Source organism: Solanum verrucosum, unplaced genomic scaffold (assembly GCF_900185275.1).
Source record: "Solanum verrucosum unplaced genomic scaffold, falcon-dt-bn FXZP01000097.1, whole genome shotgun sequence".
Lineage (NCBI taxonomy): Eukaryota > Viridiplantae > Streptophyta > Magnoliopsida > Solanales > Solanaceae > Solanum > Solanum verrucosum.
In genome coordinates this window covers 10,154-25,851 of record NW_026020256.1, presented here as the reverse complement: position 1 = coordinate 25,851, position 15,698 = coordinate 10,154, and the positions used below count along the sequence as shown (strand labels likewise).

Below are 15,698 nucleotides of genomic sequence, written 5' to 3'. Positions count from 1 at the left end.
GCGCGTGTTTTCAGAGGATTATGCCTCCATGAAGAGCAGTTAGAGTTCGTCCAACCATGAAGAGTGTTGAGGAACAAAAGTTACCGAATACCCTAGAAGTGCAAACCCAAGAAGAGATCAAATATGCTGATTTTTCGTGAAGCTATCCGGATGTTAAGTCAAGTTGCGACCTTTCATGTTAGGCAGAGAGACAATCGACACGAAGTGGTTGATACTTCAAGGATCTGTGAACTCTTAAGGATGAACCCACCAAGCTTCACAGGTTCAAGTATTAGTGAGAATCCGGAGAACTTCACTGAGGAGCTAAAAATGGTATTTGATGTGATGCATGTTGCTGAGTCAGAGAGAGTGGAACTAGTTGCATACCAATTGAAGGGTGTTGCTAGAATCTGGTTTGACCAATTGAAAAAGAATAGGGCTGAGGATGCACCAGTAGTGAGTTGTGTTGTGTTTGAGAGTGCCCTCATGGGGTGTTTCTTTCCTCGTGAGTTGCGAGAGGCAAAGATAAAAGAGTTTCTCACCCTTAACCCGGAGTCTATGAGTGTTCATGAGTACAGTCTGAGGTTCACACAACTTTCCCCCTATGCTCCAGAGATGGTTGCGGACATGAGGAGTAGAATGAGTTTATATGTTGTTGGGTTGTCTCATCAGTCAAGCAAGGAAGACAAGGCAGCTATGTTGATAGGGGATATTGACCTAGCAAGATTTATGATCCATTTACAATAAGTTGAGGAGGATAAGTTCAAGGATAAAGAAGAGTTTAAGGATAAGAGGGCTAAGATAGTAGGGGACGAGTTCAGGCATCAAAAAAATGATGACAATCAGTCATCCCTCTCATAGAAACAGAAGGGACCTGCTCCACCATCTGCTAGTGCACCTGCACTTGAGAACAAAGATGGGTACAATAGAAATTCCTATAGTTTTAGGGCTAGACTTGCATATCCTCAAGGCAATATGGTACCAAGGGGTAGTAAGACTCCTGCATGTGCTAGGTGTGGTAGAACCCACCTAGGTAAGTGTCGTGATGGCTAGACAGGTTGTTTTAAGTGTGGACAAGAGGGTCACTTCATGAAGGAGTAACCTAAGAACAGGCAAGGTAGAGGAAATCTGAGCAATAGGGCCCAAACTTCATCACTTGCTCCCCCAGATAGGATGGTACCTAGAGGAGCTACTTCTATTCCAGGCGGAGAAGCAAACCGCCCATATGCAATCAATAGTCGCAAAGAGCAAAAGGATTCACCAGATGTTGTCATTGGTATGATTCGAGTCTTTGACTTTGTTGTTTATGCTTTGCCAGACCCTAGAGCTACTTTGTCTTTTGTAACTCCTTATGTTGCTTTTAACTTTGATGTTATACCTGAGCAACCCAGTGAGCCAGTCATAAAGTGGAGTAGTAGTTCAGCAGTGCCTAAGGGTTGTTTCATTTTGTACCTCAAGGCGAGAAAGTTAGTTTCGAAGGATTGTATCCATCAGTTAGTTCGAGTTAATGACTCTAGTGTTGAGATACCTCTTTTTCAGTCAGTTCTTATAGTAAGAGTTTCCAGAAGTTTTTCCTGATGATCTACCCGGAATCTCTCCTGAGAGAGACATATACTTTGGTAAAACATTATTCCAAATACTCGTCCTATCTCTTTTTCACCATATAGAATGGCACCAGCAGAGTTGAAAGAGTTAAAATAGCAGTTAAAGGGATATAGTACTAGATAAGGGTTTTATTTGACCAGGTTGACTCAGAAAACAGTAAAGTTTCAACGGTCTGAAGCTTGTGAGGAAAACTTTCAGAAATGGAAAGAGAAGTTGACTACCGCCCAGTCATGATATTTGGTTCTTGAGTACATACTAGGTATCTGAATATAAAATGGATTTGAGATCAATAGTCGAGTTTAGGCAAATCGGAGTGTAATGTGATGAGCTAGAGTTGGCTATTGTAGTTTTCGCTTCGAAGATATGGCGTGATTGTTGTATGATGTTCATGTGGGTGTGTTCACTTAGAATGAGCTTAATCTAAACAGAGAGAGTGCTTAAGGTACTCAAAGATGATGACTTGAGTTTTCTTTATCACCCTGGTAAGGCAAATGTTGTTGCTGATTCCTTAAGCAGGTTGTCTATGGGTATCACCGCCCATGTTGAGGAAGAACAGAGAGAATTAGCAAGAGATGTGCACAGACTGGCACACCTGGGAGTCAGACTTATAGATTCTGCAGAAGGAGGAACAAAAGTAACGAGCGGGGTCGAGTCACCGTTAGTGTCAGAAGTAGAAGATGAGAAAGTCCTAGACCCTATCTTGCTGGAATTACGGGCAAAATGTTCATAAGCAATAATGGCTTTTGAACAAGGGGGAGATGGTGTTTTGATGTATCAAGGTGGATTGTGGGCATTGTTGCTTGTTGGGTGTTTGAGTTTGATTTACACCCTTAGCCTAGTAAGAGTCATGTCATTCGAGGATGAATGTTCCCAAGGGGGAGATATTGTAACATCCAGCAATTTGAAATAGCTATGAAGAAGCTTAGAATTGGAAATAGTTATTTTTTGAAAGGAAAAAAAATCTGGAAATTTAGCTATGGAAAAAAAAGAGTTTTTGTTCAACTTCAGACAGTTATAACTCCTAGCTCAGGATGAGTTAGCTGTATTTCCAGTTATGTTTGGAAAGCTCGTGGAATGATCTTTCCAACTCCGCCAAGTTTGTATGAGTGAGTTATGCCCTTTGGAAGTTGGGCTATTGGCAGGGCAATTTAGTCCGAATTTGTAAGGGTATTTTGGTCTTTTTCCTAACAATTTCTTTTAGTTATATTAAGGGTCTAGACTGATTTTAATCAGTTTTCCCTTTTAAAAAGTGAGGGTTAGGGCTTTGATAGAGAAGAGGAGAAGAAGAAGCAAGGTTAGTAGAGATCGTCGTGGATTTCGTCGAGGATGATCCCTATTAAGTTATGTGAGATCATAGTGTTGGGTTGGTTCATTCCCCCACACGCCAAACTCGTTTTAATTCTGAGAAAAGATTGGTTGTGTTTGTTGAAGTTTGTGGTTGTGTTTGTTGAAGTTGTGCTTGTGTTGTTGAAGTTTCTTGTTGGTTTGGTGTATGTTTCCGGTTCTGATTTCGAGTGCCAGCCACGTCCAGGGTGTAGGCTCGGGGCATGATAGGTATGATAAGTGAAGGATCTCCCATGCATTATTTCAACATAGAAATGTGAAAATACCGGATTAACCGCTGCTAACTCTTGTGGTAGCTCTAGCTCATAAGCTACCTTTCCAACCCTTTTTGATATCTGCTCAGGACTAATATATTGGGGGATAAGTTTACCCTTCTTAACAAATCTCATAACACCCTTCATGGGTTAAACTTTCAAGTAGACCCAATAATCTACTTCAAACTTTAGCTCCCTTCTCCTGACATCAGTGTAGGATTTCTGACGACTTTGCGCTGTTTTCAACCTCTCTTGAATAACTTTCACTTTCTTCGTATTTTGATGAACAAAATCTAGTTTTATCAACCCAGCTTCACTAACTTCAAACCATCCAATAGGCGATCTGTATCTTTTCCCATAAAGAGCTTCATAAGGAGTCATTTGGATGCTAGAATGGTAACTATTGTTGTAGGCAAACTCACTAAGAGGTAGGTGATCATCCCAATTACCCTTGAAATCAATCACACAATCTACCTTAATACCTCAAAACATCATCTCCCCCTTGTTGAAAAGCCATCACTTTTTGCTTATGAACACTTGCCTTTAATTCAAGCAATAAAGGATCTTGGTCTTTCTTTTCTTTCACTTCTGACACTAATGATGATTCAACCCCATTCATCACCCCTACTCCTCTTTTTGTGGAATCCATTAGTCAAACTCCTAATCGTGCAAGTCTATGCACCTTTTTTGCTAACTCTTTCTTATCTTCCTCAAAATGGGCAGTACTACCCGTAGATTACCTGCTCAAGGCATCAACAACAACATTAGCCTTATTTGAGTGATAAAGAATACTCATGTCATAATCCTTGAGTAATTCTAACCACCTCATCTATCTGAGATTAAGCTCTTTCTGACTAAACACATACTGAAGACACTTGTGATCGGTGAACACATCCACATGAACACCATAAAGATAATGGTGCTATATTTTCAAAGAAAATACTAAAGTAGCCAACTCTAAATCATGGGTTGGGTAATTCTTCTTATGAACTTTCAACTGTTTGGAGGCAGAAGCTATAACTTTGCCATTCTGCATCAACACACAACCCAAACCAACTCTAGATGCGTCACAATACACCACAAAACCTTGAGTACCTTCTGGTAAGGTCAATACTGGGGTAGTAGTTAACCTTTTTTTCAATTCCTAAAACCTTTTCTCACAAGCTTCAAACCATTGAAACTTTACTGTCTTTTGAGTTAACTTGGTCAAACGGGATGAAATAGATGAGAACCCCTCTACGAACCTTCTATAATAGCCAGCCAAACCCAAGAAAATCCTAATATCAATTGGAGATGTGGGTCTAGGCTAATTCTACACTGCCTCAATTTTCTGAGTATCAACATCAATTCCCTATCCAGACACAATGTGGCCTTAGAATGCCACAAACTTAAGCCAAAACTCACACTTAGAGAACTTGACATACAACTCTCTATCCTTTAGAGTTTGGAGAACTATTATGATATGACTAGCATGATCTTCTTCATTCCTCGAATAAATTATTATGTCATCAATGAAGAAAATAACAAACATATCTAAATAAGGCTTGAATACTCTATTCATAAGGTCCATGAATGTTCCAGGTGCATTGGTCAAACCAAAGGACATAACCAGGAACTCATAATGACCATAATGAGTCCTGAAAGTTGTCTTTGGAATATCACATTCTCTTACTCTTAACTGATGGTAGCCTGATCTGAGGTCTATTTTAGAGAAACAAGTAGCACCCTGAAGCTGATCGAGAAGATCATCAATCCTTAGGAGATGATATTTGTTCTTGATGGTAACCTTATTTAACTGGCGATAATCTATACACATCCTAAGGGAACTATTCTTCTTTCTTAAAAATAAGACCGGAGCGCCCTAAGGTGAGACACTTGGTCGAATGAAACCCTTATCAAGGAGATCTTTCGACTGCTCTTAACTCTACTGGAGCCATTCTATATGGAGAAATAGATATAGGTTGAGTATCTGGAAGAATGTCTATACCGAAGTCTATCTCTCTCTCAGGAGGGACTCTGGGAAGATCGTCTGGATAGACTTCGGGAAACTCTCTTACCACTAAAATTGACTGAATAGGAGGTATCTCAACACTAGAGTCATTATCTCGGACTAAGTGATAGACACACCCCTTAGAAACTAACTTCATTTCCTTAAGGTACGAAATGAGACGACCCTTAGGCACTACTGAACTGCTTTTCCATTCTAAGACTGGCTCATTTTAAAACTGAAACTTGACAACTCGAGTTCTACATTCAACTAAGGCCAATCCATACCAAGAATGACATCAAAATCTACAATGTCTAACTCAATTAAATCAGCCATGGTAATCTTGTGATTGACGAAAAGGGGACAATCACGATAGAATCTCTCTGCTAAAATAGACTCACCAATAGGTGTAGAAACACTAAAGTGTTCACTAAGTTGCTCAGGAATTGCAACATGTGGAGTTACAAAAGATAAATTCTCTCATGGGTCTAGTAAAGCATAAACATTAGAGTTAAAGACTTGTATCATACCAAGGACAACATCTGGTGAATCCTCTTGGTCTTGGACACTGGTGATAGCGTATAGGTGATTTGATCCTCCACCAGTACCGCAAGTAGCCCCTCTAGGTGTAGCTCTGTCTGGTGGACCAACTAAAGAAGATTGGGCTTTATTGCCCCATTACCATTACTTTGTATGTTCGTAAGACACTCTCTCATAAAATGACCGTTCTACCCAGACTAAAAGAAACCAGTGGAGCCATCACGACACACCCTTGGGTGGCTCTTACCACACTTAGCACATGCATAAATGTTAGTATACCCTTGTGCCATAGTACCTTACCAATGCGCAGGTCTAGCTCTGAAATTCTGAGAATTCTGACTATTGTACTCAAATTTGTTCCTTATGCAGGTGCACTAGCCGATGATGGAGCAGGTCCTTTCTGCTTATGTTGGAAAAAAGACCGGTTCACATTACTCTTTTGCTGCCCGAATTCATTCCCCGATGTCATAGCCCTCATATTCTTTGACTCTTTTCTATCCCTCAACCTGTCTTCCTCAACTTGTTGCACATGGATCACTAGCCTTGTTATGTCCATATCCCTTATTAGCATAGCTTCATTTCCTTCCTTTCTTGATAGACGAGACCGCCCAGTAGCAAACAAACTCATCTAACTCCTCATATCAACAACCATATCTTTGCTTCTCTTAGCTTACGGGGAAAGAAACTCCTTATGGAAGCACTCTAACAAATAGCCCAAGTCACAATCGGTAATGCGTAAGCATGAGTTAGAACAAAACTTTTTAGAGATGAATTCTTACGCACAAAGTGAATATGAAAGAAGTGAGATAGTTCCTAAATGTTTCAGCCTCCTAATTATAGATGTGGCGCGCTTCACACCGAAAACTAGGACTCTACAAACATGGTTTCATAGACTCCCTAGGACTCTTGAACTCTGTGCTCTGATACCAAGTTTGTCACCCCCCGAGCCTACACCCCGGACATGGCTGACACTCGAGAACCATTGCTAGCCCCAAACGAACCTTATGTCTGGCTTACTTACTCATCGAAAGACTTTAAGGATTTAGAAAAGAACTCAAATGCAAGATAACTCAATTGTCTCAAACTAAAATCATAATGTTTTAGAAATAAACATTTACTTAGCCAAAGTGGCAACTCAAATTTGAACATAAGCCAATCACAAAGTAAAGACAAATGAACTAACTGACTGTCTATTTATGAAGCCTCTAATAACTGAGATGGATGTCGGTACAAGACCTTAAACATCCTAGTGAACTAAATACTTGAAGGCAATAAAATGGATACTCTGAAAAGTAAGGAGGCTCACCACCAGACTCTAAGTGCTCAACTGGATCAATGATGCGCTGGATGTTGATCATGGTTACTTGTGTATGTATCATAATAAGATACAGGCCGAATGGAATTAGTACATTGATTGTATGAGTATGCGAGAGGAATTCTAAAACATGACATAAGCTTGAAAGGAACTGAACAAACAAATCGGGTCTCAACTGAACTGAATTGATTTCATATAAAGCACAATAAATAAATGCAGTATAAAGAAAAGCTTTAAAACATGGTTTTCAACTCTGTGTATTTAGAAATACAATAATAACTTTGTATGTATGCAAAGATACAATATGAAATCTGTTTGTATATGAAAATACAAATATTTCTAATGTATATAAAAATACAAAATACTATTGTAGGAGTTTCTCTAACCGACAACCATCACTTAAGAGATATCGTGATGATAAAACATTTTGCCTGACGCTGCTAGGGCTATCCTATACCTTGCCATAAGTATAGAACCTAAACTACTAAGTGCATCCACTAGTCTATGCTAAAAAGCACTAAGGAATCATCTGAAAAGTAGGACCCTTTTCTAGCCATGGTGGCTACATGGTTTATAGGGGCTGTGAGTTGTCTGAACTCTCCCCCATATCGAAGCTCAATACTACTCCCAAAAATATGATACTAGCTCTTATGTTTAAAAAACGTACTTCTTTCTGTATTTTGAGATAATTGTTCAAAAACTTTGCTCGAAGGCTATCTTGGAAATCAAAGTTTCCTCTCTTGCTTTATTGTGAAAGCATTTACTTTGTATTGAAAACTAGCTCAAAGGATCTTTTGGAAATCTCAGTTTCTTTTCTTGTTTAATTGTGAAAACATTTTCTCTTTACTGAAAACTAGCTCAAAGGCTCTTTGAAAATCTTAGTTTCCTTTCTTGTTTAAATGTGAAAACATTTTAACTCTTTGGGAATACATAGTCCCCATATAATTTGAAGAAATGAACTTCAACTTTACTCTTACTCAACTCAAAACTCAACTCTTAAAACAAAGTTAAAACATTTGTAAAAGACTTTTGGAAGACTCTATAAACTTCTCTTGACTTGACTCTTAACTTCTCTTTACTTGACTCTTAAATTATCTTGACATGACTCTTAACTTCTCTTGACTTGACTCTTAACTTTCCTTGAATTGAATTATGGATTCAAGGACTGTGATTTGTGATAGGAAAGATCTCATAATGTTTAGGAGGTTTTTAGATAGTTAAACATGAGAAAAGATCAAGAAATCACTGTCTAGAAGAAAGTCCGTGACGCGGAGATGCATTTAATTATTTGGTCGCAAAATAAATTTTGAAGCAGAATGGTCTGTGACCGCTCCGTGATGTGGGGAATATTTTCCAAATCTGAGGAAAAGGTCCGCGTCGCGGACCTGGTACCCTGATTTGTCCGACTTGTTCCTTTTTAATTTTCCAGCCCCAATTCGCCTAAATTTGATTCCTTTTCTCCAATTCTCTTTAGATTCAGAGACCCAGCATATGTACACAAGAATCTAATAAAACACAACTCTAAAATTGACCTTAAACTCTCAAGAACTCCTCAATCTTATCCCAAATTCAAGAACGAAAGCAATTCAAGAATACTACTCAAGAACATCAAAGTCTTAATCTTTTCGGATGAAAATCATACTGAAATAAACATGTTTGGCTCATGGGTGAACTAACCCAACGCTGTGTGAAGTCACATACTTCATAGGGAACATCCCTTGACGAAATCCATGCGAAAATCTCCAAGAAATCGACGAATCCTTGCATCTTCTCCTCTTTTCTCTTCTCTCAAAACCCTAGCTCTTTTTGGAAAAGCGTAAACTGAATCCTATCAATTTAGACCCCAATTAATTACCAAAAATGAAATTAAGTCATGGCGTATGAAAAAGACAATAATACCCATCAAAAATCCGTTAAGTCTAATTCCATTAGAAGGAAGGGAACAATTATCGATAAATATTTCAATTACGATTATTTATATTAACTTGTGCATCATGTAATAATAAATAAAGATTTTATTGAATCAAGATTTCATCACCGTGATTGAATTAGGTAAAATATATTTCCTTAAATGATCATTACCGATAGAATGTAAATTTACTATTCTCTTCTTTTTTTATGTAAAAATTTTAAATTTTGAGTTAAGAATATTATTCTTTCAAATTCTTTTAGAGTAGAATCTTCCCGAACATTAATGGTCATTTATTTTCTCAGACTATGACCTTGACATTATGAATGATCTCATGTAATTGTGTAAGTACGTATTTATATTAATATATATTAAATATAGAAGACTTGGACTTGGACTTGGGGCATGGGCTTGGATCGGAACTTAAAATAAATATTTTCTCTATAAATAACAAACTGTACAAAGTAGGTCCAAAATGAAAGTGCCGGAGAGACAAAATAGCTCAGGTAGAAATAATGATAGTTTATGTTCACTCAATAATAATATTGTGATCATCATTTTTTAGAAATCTTTTCACAATATCCATGCATGGTTGCAAAAACGTATTCCTCCATGCTTCATCAACAACTTCTTTTCTATCTCCTTTGAAAACGTCAGTAGCAATAGTATGATGCACCAACCACATTTTCTCATTTATTAATCGTTGAATCTTGTGAAGTTGGTGACAAATTAATAAACGAGTATTAAACTTGATATTTACAATTGACGATTGAAGAATCATCTTCTTTGATTCATCATCTTCGTCTATATTCGTTTCTTCACTTAAATATTTGTCAATTTTGGGGACACCAATAGACCGTCGGATTCCTTTGGTGCAATCTACATCTGGAATGAAAATTTTCCGCACCCATCCACTTGCGCTGCATGCAACAGAAATTTAAGAAGAATTTTATTTAGTGGAACATATATTTGATAACAAAAAATATTATTAAGAAAATTATATAAGAAAAGTTTTTAGCTAAATGCATTATTATATCTTTATTGATTTATAAAACAATTACAAAAATTACCTGCATTGACCATTTCATCAACCCTCGAGTCAATTCTACGGTTCAAGACTGATTGCTCTACATCAATCCAAATAAAGTAAGTATCATACTTATATTTGAACATAAACACAGGGTCGTCCACGAGTTTTTCAATATACTATTTTGACCCTCCAACAATAATTGGAACAGGTTGAGTCTTAGAAAAAAATTTTATGTAGACAATACCTTGCAAACAAAAATCTTGAGCTGTGAAATCGGAATTTGGCTCAATTTCACCTAAGAAAATGTGATCAAATTAACTTTCTCAGAATTAGAATAAATATTTTTTTAATAGTAAAGTATATTTCCACTAGAATCTACAATTACAACTATTAAATTATATAGGTAGTCATTTGATATAAATATTGATGGAAATAAATATATATACCTAACAAATAGTGTCGTACACCCTGCCTCTCAGTGTGTGTGATCTTGTTTGTAACAATTTCATGTCCATTATATACTTGCATTTGTTTGAGTTGATTATTTCTCCTCAAAAATGACTGGCAAGGTCAACAGAGAGACGATTTTTTCCCATTCCTGTTGCTCCCATTATGAACACCACTTTCTTCTTATTGAACTTGTTATTGTTTATGAAAGTATTTATTTTAGCTACACATAAAATAAAATCAAAATAATAAATAGTTTACAATAGTAAATAATCTGATGAAAACCACTCATGCAAACAGTCAGGTAAATATAAAGTTAATAAGTAGAAACATTGCTTGAGATGAAATAAACTGTGTAAAAAAATATATATATTTTTCTTGATGGTGGCTATGAAAGAAATTGCATTCAGCTTTTATAGTAAAATTTGTTTGTGGACTTATTAATTGACATACCCTATTCAGAATTATTGATATCTTTTAGGATAATAATGACTTTTGAAAAATTTATCGATATGTCAACTTGAATTTTGGTAATTATTTTTAAATATATTTTAGGATAAAGTTATTAGATGTACATTGTTAGGAGATCAGATTGTCACAACCCCAAATCACAAGTCGTGATGACACCTCTGTTCCCAACTGATAGGTACGCCAACCCAATACTTTTACCAATTCAATTCAATAATTAAAGTAGAAAGATAAGCGAAAATATAATATCCAAACACTAAGTTATTTACAAGTATGAAATGTGTAAACCTAAATTACCACCGCAAGATTTAGTGTTATAAGTACAAAACATTCTAAAGTCAATACAAGTCTCTAATATTTAACAAGTCTAAACATAAGGAATACCCTATACCAACACAACCTAAATAATTGTAGGCCGCAGAAAATTCAAGCAGCTCACCACAACTTCAAGATAATCCAAACTCACACTTCAGCTCCAAGAAATGCGCTCAAATTTAAAATGAAATCTGCACCACAAACGAGTGCATCAAGAGTAGTATGAGTATGAAACCATGTGTACCCAGTATATTGATGAGTCAACAAATAGGACTCATTTAGGGCTTTATTTTGATAGAAATAGTGTCCTTGACGGCATATTTTTTCTCAATATATGATGAAAACTCTTAAGTTTCAGGTATTTGAAGTTTTAGTAGAAGCATGGACACTTAGGCACAAAAAGGAACAAAAAGGCTGAAAAGAATGAGGAAGCTGAAGTATGAGCATTGCCAAGAACCTTTGGTGATTCGCCAAAAGGACAGACTCTGCCCTTTGTTCCAGTATGCGAAGTCCTAAAGGAAAAGGATCAAAAAGGTGATGAAAGGAGCAGTCGACGCTTTGCTTAATAGTTCCGCGAAGCAGTACTATACCGCCCAATGGTCCAGAACATGAAGATGTTGTAGGCAAGCACTCAACGGTGATGAGACAGAGGAAGGGCGTGTCACCGAGTCATTCGGCAGACTCGACTAACCTCGCCGAACTATCCGCCTGCACTAATTTCTGATGGCTATCAATACTAAACTCTTTATTAATTTTAGAAGTTTCGAACCATTATTATTAATTTTAGAATAGAATAGTACGTTTTTAGATATTTTCTCTCAAGTTTGGAGAGGGTTTTGTGGGAGACATGAAGAGAGAAGGATTTCATCTTCCGCAAGTTGGAAGTGGGTCTTCTCCATTCTTTTTCTTTTTCTTAAATAAAGGTTTAATTTCTTATACCCATTTGGTTTTAGTATCATTTTAGGTGTATTTTGTTATTTCTTGTTATGTGGCTAAAAACCCCATTCTTGGGGTGTGATTTAGCAAATATGTGTTGATATTGCTATTGGGTCTTGCTTGCTGACTGGGTAGATGTATTTTAATGGTGACTTCACCTAGTGGTTGGGATTTAATTTAATGAGTTTGTAGTTACAAATACAAAACCACCTATGTGTTTTCGGCTTGCTCGAGAGGGAGGTTACGAAACCAAGACCACAATACTGATGGCCTAAGGAATGGGTCGACATGAGGTTTAGCCCAAGAGGGTGAGCCGTAGTCCCAGATCCTAACACACAGCTCGAGAGAGTGAGTGGGGTAAGGCGTAGGCTGGTCTTCATGCGGCAAATGGGTCTCCGAGAGGAACCCATTTGAAACGGGGTAAGTTTCCCAAGAGGGAACTTATTTTCATCTAAAGCTTAGCCTAGTCACTATTATCTTCCGAATTTCCTATTGAAAGCATGTACCCAACGATTTATCTAAACTTGATTTTCTTGTTAATTTTTGCTATTTTTACTACTTGTGACAAAAACCCAACTGATATTTGACACTTTCGTGTCACCCCCTTTAATTAACCATGTTTTTGTTCGTTAATGTCTTTAGCTACGAATAGTTAGAGCTTAATTTTATTGTTCTATCAATTCTCAAACCACTCCCTTGGAACACGGCCCTAACTTTTAGTTGGGTTACTATACTCTCGACGATCGTAGACACTCATACCGTAGGTTAGTGTCGTTGGTCACGATAAGCATCAAAATGGCGCCGCTCCCAGGGAGTGGCGTTATTTGAGAATTTTAAGATTAGTAGAATTTTTCTTCTTCTTAGTCGTAGTCTACTTACCTAATTTTTAGTTTTGTCTAGTTTGTCTGTGTATTGAGACAGGATAATGAGTATACATGATGGGGATAGTGGACCAATGGAGCACCTCCTAGTAGAAGTGATGAGATTCAAAGATAACATCCTAAACTTCATTCATCTAGGAGGAGAACCTTTTCATGAGTCGTGGATGAGATTTAAAACATTATTGATACAATGCCCAACTCATGAAATCCCTGATTTAGTTCTACTGGAATGCTTCTATAGGGGTCTTAGTCCCGGAAACAGAGAGTTACTCGACCGACTTATGCCAGGCGGTCGCGATAAATACTCCTATGAGACCGCAACCAAATTTCTTGACCTTGTGGCTTAAACTAACAAGGATACTGAGAAGGACCAGCATTTAATCATTTTTCTAGGTCAGATGTACAACTTGACCCAAGAGGTCGAGGAACTGGAAGTGATGTCCAAAGAGAAAAGCAAATGCAAACTACCTATTGAGCAGGGCAGATCAATGGATATTGAAAATAAACATATCGAAGATATGTTATTAACCATCCTTCGAAAGCTAAATCAAGAAGATAGAGTGCTAGAGAAGATTAGAGAAAATGTAGAAGCGTTAAATAAGATGAGCAGTTCTCACTCTAGATCCATCCAACAAATTGAAACTCTCTTGGATCACATAATGCCTGATCTCTGTCATGTACAAGACAAGGGGTGACCAAATGATGTTTTGGCCAACTCCAAAAGTGAAAGTTAGGTGCTCAATTGCGTCGTGCGACGACATTAACTAACGAGCTGTTTGGGAGGCAACCCAAAACCCTTAACTACTTTAAGTTTGTTATTTTTGAAATAAAGGTGTTTTGATTTTGTAGGAATGGACCATGAAAAGTTTCTGAAAAGTACAAGATGAATTACTCAAATCCAATTGGTGAAACGCAGATTAGATCGGCGACCGCTACAAAGACCGATGTTTGGATCCTCACTTTGGTTAAGGGTCCTGTAAAACTCAGTGAGGTAGATGAACACTCAGCGGATCGCTGAGTAACTAAGCAAATCCAAATAATGTCGCCGAATGGGTTAGATCTGGATGGGATTTATAAAACCAAGGGCCTTAACTTTCAACCTTTTTACATACCCCTTACTCTTGATTCTCGCGAAAATTGCACCTACTTAGTATTTTCTGAATTTTTGCAAATCGTAAGTATTTTAGCCGTTTGAGTAATGCTTGGATCTATAATAACCTGCTGCTTAGCATCATAGTCTTGATCTAATCTGCCTAAAAGGTTGGCTCTCCAAACCCTGCATTTAATTTTGGTATGGATTCTCTCATTTCAAGTAATTTTATCCAATGTCGTGTGATGTGCCTTTCTGATGAATTTTAGATTATTCTAAGCGCTAAGGCGAACTTGCCTGACCCTTCGGAAATTCGCGAAATCATCCCATTTAGATTTTAACCACATGTATCTTATAATTAGTGTTCTGTAACCTTTTGGCGACTCACCAAGCTATTCGACAAATCCTGCTGAAAGTATGTTTCTGTAAAACTCGATCTAGTTGTTCCGACTTCTTCGAATTCTTTGCAGAAATGGCTAAATCTAAAGTTCCAGGAAGAAGCAAGCCACCCCAAGATAGAACTAAAGGGATTACAATGAGCAATGATGTAGATACATTCAGAAGCAAAGTTGCTAAACTTTCCAAAACTTGCGAGAAAGGGAAAGGCAAACACAAGGCCTTTGAATTATCAAGCAGGGCTGAGCGGCGAATTAAGAGGCGGAATGATTCACCCAGGGCCAGGACTTCCCAGCCTACAATTACTGCACCTCCAATTCCAACTCTGACACTGGTATTAGCACCTTTCGTACAAGGTCCTCAACCGAAATCAAATCGAGAACGGCCTAAAGGGTTGAGGACAATTCTAGAAGAAAAACGTCTATCCATTGACGAGGTTATAGATAGATACCCAGAGATAATGAAGTGTCTGAGATACCACAAGTTCCAAATATTCACTAATCCCTGTGGCCCTTATATTCCAAACTGGGTAACAGAGTTCTACAGTGCATATAGTGCACTAATACCTCAGCAAAAGTAAATAGCAGCAACCTTCAGAGAAGTTAGAGATGTGGTTGTTAGAGGCAGGAGAGTGAAATGTGATAATGAGGAAATCAACTATAACGACCCGAGAGCACCCCCAAGTCGTTACATGCGTATTCGACCTCTCGAAGGTCTTATACAAGCCTTAGCATTCATTCATCGCATAGATCATGAAAATCACTAAGAATTTAAAACTTTTATTCAATAAAACCATAAGAGTTCAAGAGTCATCAGCATTTGAAAATACCAATACGCAAACGAAACTACTAAGTCTCTTTAGTCAATCTTAGACAAGAACTTAAAACGTACTAAGGGACATGGCCTGTTCCACCACCTATCCTAAGTAGTACACCCTTAAGAGACCCTAGTTCATTCATTCATTAATGTGGGGGAAGAGCCTTAACTGACATAGACGATGGAGCTTGACATGGATTCTCGGTAATACCCTTACCGGATAAGGGATCCCTACTTGCCTAAGGTAGGGTCATTCTTTAAGCCTTTACGTGGTAGAGACCACTAGCTAGTCCTATGTGGGCACATATTGAAGGGATAAAAGGATTGTTTCTAGGTACTCTAATCTCAACTCACAAAGGAGCACCCATCTTAAGGGTTGCTACTAA

General features: G+C 37.7%; 1 pseudogene; it reads left to right on the top strand.

Moving 5' to 3' along the window:
* Positions 1-20: 20 nt before the first annotated feature.
* On the top strand, positions 21-13,705 carry LOC125833266 (uncharacterized; annotated as a pseudogene).
* Positions 13,706-15,698: the final 1,993 nt, after the last annotated feature.